Consider the following 5,111-nt stretch of genomic DNA (forward strand, 5'->3'; position numbering starts at 1 on the left):
CTGTTTGGTCCTTATGAATCTCCCCTAACAATACTCTCTTGAATCTTTTTGCTAAAATGTCTGCAAAAATTTTGTAATCCACATTTAATAGTGATATAGGGCGGTAGTTCTTAACCTGATTTTTCCCAGTCTCTGTTTTCAGTATAAGTGAGATGAATGCCTCTTTCCACGATTCGGGAGCTTTTTTCCCCTCCAAGATTTGGTTACAAACTTCCTTCAATGGTTGTATTAACCATTCCTTCAGCACTTTGTAGTATCTCGCAGTCAAACCGTCAGGTCCTGGTGATTTCCCCAATTGCATATTCTGAATGGCACCCTCTATTTCTTGTTCCGTAATTTTCTCATTAAGCATCATTTTATTCTGTTCTGAAATCCTTGGTAATCCATATCTTCTAACAAATTCTTCTATTTCTTGTTCATTTACTGGCCCTTGTGCATACAATTTCTTGAAAAAACTTTGAAAACAGTTACTTATCTCATTCGGTCTAGTGATAATTTTCCCATCCTCTTCAAGAGATGTCACAGTATTCAATTTTTGTCTTTTTTTCAATTGCCATGATAGAAGTTTCCCACATTTATCTGCCGAATCAAATGTCTTTTGTCTCATTTGCTTTATTTTCCATTCTATTTCTTGATTCATCAGTTCCATGTATTGCATCTGATAATACTTTATTTCTCTCAGTATCTCTTGAGACTTTGGTTTGGATCTCAATTTCTTCTCTCCTTCTTTCATTTTTTCCAGAATTTTTTCTTCCCTCTCCTTTTGTTTTTTCCTCTTTAATGAATTCTGTTGAATTAGGAAACCACGCATCACGGCCTTACTTGCGTCCCATATTATTCTCTTCTCCACTTCTGTTCTCATGTTTATCTCGAAATAATATTTTAAAGCTTTTTGGGCCTTCTTATAAATTTCTTCATCTCTTAAAAGGGTGTCATTCATTCTCCATCTGAATGTTCCAGCTGTTGTTAGTTTCATCTCCATCTTTACAGCATTATGGTCGGAGCAGGTTTTTGGGCAGATTTCTGTTTTTTTTTTACTCTTGGTGCCAAATTGCTAGAAATCCAAATTTGGTCAATTCTAGTCCATGTCATTTTTGCTTCGGAGAAGAAGGTTCCCTCTCTTTCTAGAGGGTTCCTTGTTCTCCAAATGTCTATAAGGTCCATGGTGTCAGTCATTTCAAAAAAGGTCTTTGGTAGTCTCCCATCCTTAGATATTACAAGTCTTTGTGCTTTATCCATATTTGTTGAGACGACTCCATTCATGTCCCCCATCATCACGATTTTGTAGTCCAAAAAGTCCACTAAAGTCTCATGCAACTTCTTAAAGAATTCCGCCTTCCCTTCATTAGGCGCGTAGACTCCTACTATTAAAAATTTTTCTCCTTGTATTTGGATTTCAACTGCTAAATATCTTCCTTGATCATCTTTAAATATCATTTTTGGGGCCAGTTTTTCTTTTGCATAGATCACTACACCTCTTTTTTTAACCTTGTCTGATGAGATAAATTCCAGTCCCAATCTCCTATTTGTCAAAAGCTTCCTGTGTATCCTGGCAATATGGGTTTCTTGCAAACATATTAAGTCCAATTGTTCTTTCTTTAGAATATGAAAAACTTGTTTTCTTTTTCGGGGAAGGTTCAAACCATTACAATTCCAGCTCAGAAGTTGCAGAGACATCTTTATTGATGGGTATCTTTTCCACCGACTGCACCAAGTTGTTGTTCCTCGTCAGTTGGTGCTGGGCTAAGTCCAAATGATAGATTTGCAATATCAGTTGGTTCTCTCACACACACAGTCCCTTTTTGTAAATCCTCAAAGTATCTCTCCAAAAAGTGTTCCTTGTCCTGTACTGTTTTGATCTTAATCTTCTTCCCTTTAAAGTTAAAGGACAATCCTTGTGGGAACTCCCACCTAAATGGGATGTTGTTTCCTTTCAGCAGGTCGACAAGATTTTTAAAATAAGTTCTCACTTGCAGGATATATCGAGGGATGTCTTTAAAAATCTGTATTTGAGAATTTTTTATTACCAATGCCTTCTGAAAATGTAGGTTCAATATTTTGTCTCTCTCTTCCTTGGATCGTAATGTAATTAGACAGTCCCTTGGCTTCTTACCTTGTCTCCTGCCTAGCCGGAAGGCTGTAGTTATCACAAAATCTTCCTCACCTTCCAAATCATCAAGCCAAAATTCACGAAAGTTCTCTGTAAGGAATTCCCCAAGGTTGTCCTCTTCTTCCTCAGGAACCAATCTTAACTTCAGATTTTTTCCTTTCCTCTCCAGTTCCATTAAGGCTAAAGTTGCATCACGTTCACTCACTTTTTTTTCAATTGGCACAAATTTTTCCTTTGTTTCCTCAGCAGTACTTTTGGCGCACTCAGCAATTTTCCTTGTTTCCGTGCTTTCCTGGATTAACCTATTTATAGAGTCAGTATTAGATGAAATTGTCGTTGTGTTCAAATCCAGCCTTGTTGTCAATTCCGTCAGTTTCTTAGAGTTGTCCGTGGATTGCTTTGTCAGTGCCTCCAAAGATTGATTTATTTTAAGTAGTGCCTGTGTCATAGATTCCATTGATGCTGTTGCTATTTTTTCCTGTGCAGCTGGTAGTCCTGACGTGGAGCCTCTTTTCTTTTGTGCTTGTTTTGTTTTGGATCTTGTTAATATTTCCTCCACTGGATTGCTCATAGCCAAGGTCGTTCTCACAGGAAAGGTTTACAAGTGGAAAATCCCACTATTTCTTCCTTAATGCAACTGTGTCCCTTATGTCCTCTAGAGGGAGTAAATTGTATCCAAATGGAAATAAACCACAAAGGAACATCTAGCATGCAACAATGAAAAAACTCCAAAAGTCCCTTACTTTGTCTCAATCAGAGATGTTGCAATTTTTACAGTTCTTAAGTCCACTAAAGCCGTTACTTTCTGTCAAATAAAGTCCTACTTTGTATCCACAATCTGTTTGACAGATCACTTTCAGGCAAACGCTAATCAGGCAGTCCTGGCCAGAGGGGTCGACAGTATGAGGTTTTGCATCCAAACTAAATTAAGGCAGGTTCACAAAATCCCATTTTTTCTTCCCCCCTTCTCCTGCCCGGAGGGGGGAGGTCCACTTTCGATGTCAGGTTTATCAATGCAAAAAGAGATTTTCATTTAAATGCAGCTTTCTTTTTCGTTGCTTAGTTAATCATGCAGTTCCGGGAGGCAGACTTCCTTAATTTATGCCTTGCCCGCTTTCAGCCAAATCCAAATTTAGTGTCCCGTTAAACTTTATTTTCTTGTTCTTACTCACGGGTGTTGCTGTCAATCTGTAATTTCAGGAAGGAATCGGCGCTCTCCGTTAATGGCGACGCGGCTTCGCTCCGCGGGCTGGGTAGCGATTCTCAGCACCGCGCTCACTCCCGATGCCGCTCCGGAGCCTTTAAAAAGGCTCTTTCGCAGTACCGGGGGGCGCAAAGGTGCCCACCGAATCTCCTTGCTCACAGGCTTCAGCGCCTGTGATTTTAGGGGTCCCCCGCTCGCCGTAGCGGGTCAGACCCGAACTCGCGGAGCAGTTTTGCCTCGGAGCTTGAGGCTAAGACCGCCATTAAACGCTGGCGCCGACCGGAAGTCTCTGATGTAATGGGATTTTTGGAGCCCTAAGTGTAGTGTGGTAATTAGCATGTTGGACTGGGGCCTGGGAGACCAGGGTTCAAATCCCCCTCTCACCCATGAACCCCACTGGGCATGACCATGGATCAGGCCCCGTCTCTCAGCCTGATCGTTAGAATAACATGGAGAAGGTGAGAAGTGTATACAACACCCCAAGCTCCTCAGGAGAGCCAGTGTGGTGTAGTGGTTAAGAGCGATAGACTCGTAATCTGGGGAACCAGGTTCCCGTCTCTGCTCCTCCACATGCAGCTGCTGGGTGACCTTGGGCCAGTCACATTTCTTTTCTTCTTTTTTTTCTTTTTTCTTTTAAATAATTTTTATTAACAGACCAATCAAATCAAATCACATAAATTCCGAATTACAGATCCTAATTTTAAATTTTTGTTGGGGGTACCCATATTTCAAGTTCCGAAAGGGATCCAATCCTCTTGTTGCTGCTGCGTTAAAAGTCCACAAATCTGTCCAAATAATGTTCACAATTCTGTCCAATCCTTTCTTGCTGTTTTCCACATCTCTTCTAGTTGTTTTCATATATTTTTCCTTTCTCTTTGTCTTTGTGGCCTCTAATAGTCTCCATAAGCGGGTTGAAACAAATTTGTATTCCTGTGTGGATTTTTCCGTTCGTCCAAGGGTCATATTTCAGACAGCTACCGTATTTCATCGCTTCCATAAAGAAAAACATTATTGCTGTCTACTTGTTAACTTTTCACAGGTCTGTCCCCTCTTTCTCAGTCCTCGAGGAGGTTCTATCAGAAATCCAATATGAAAACAAAGCTTCCTCCTCCCAATCATGAATCTTTCGACAGGACCTGTCAAAATGGCGACTCCCTTTTTGTTGCTGCACCATCAAAAGCCCTTGTTCTTTTTCTCAATCTCACAAGCCAAACTTTTGGTAGTAAATCATTTCCACACAGTTTTTAATCATCCTGCTTAGGTCGGTTATGCGATGGTTCTTTTTGGGGAGGGGTTATTGATTAATCACATAGAAGAAAAGAATAAAAGTTCCCCCCCCATCCAGTCTCGCTCCGGCATACTAAACCTGGTGTATTTTCTTCATGTTGTAGTCCATTAAATCATTTCACAGAGGTCACTTCAGTTAGCAGTCTTCACTCCCGTTCTTCACTTGAAATATGTGCATTTGCTTATTTTCCGAACCAGTGACAAATCAGAAAAATCAGAGACAGCGTCCGGGAGAGCCGGACCCACCTGAGGGCTTTGTGCCTAGTGCCCTCACCCCCTTCTTTCGAATCTGGGGGTGAATTATGGACACAGCAGGCAAGGCAGCGTTCCCCATTCCCTTGGGGCAACGAAGGGAGGCTGCATACTCCCATATCAGCCTCTTAATTACCTCGTGTGGGTCGGAGAGATGTTATTGTCGGCCACCTTCCAATGCGCCCCCTGGTGCCCCGCCCCCGGGCCAGTCACATTTCTTTGAAGTCTCTCAGCCCCACTCACCTCACAGAGTGTTAG

The sequence above is a fragment of the Podarcis gaigeae genome (genome assembly GCF_964106915.1).
Source record: "Podarcis gaigeae genome assembly, chromosome: 8".
NCBI classification, from domain to species: domain Eukaryota; kingdom Metazoa; phylum Chordata; class Lepidosauria; order Squamata; family Lacertidae; genus Podarcis; species Podarcis gaigeae.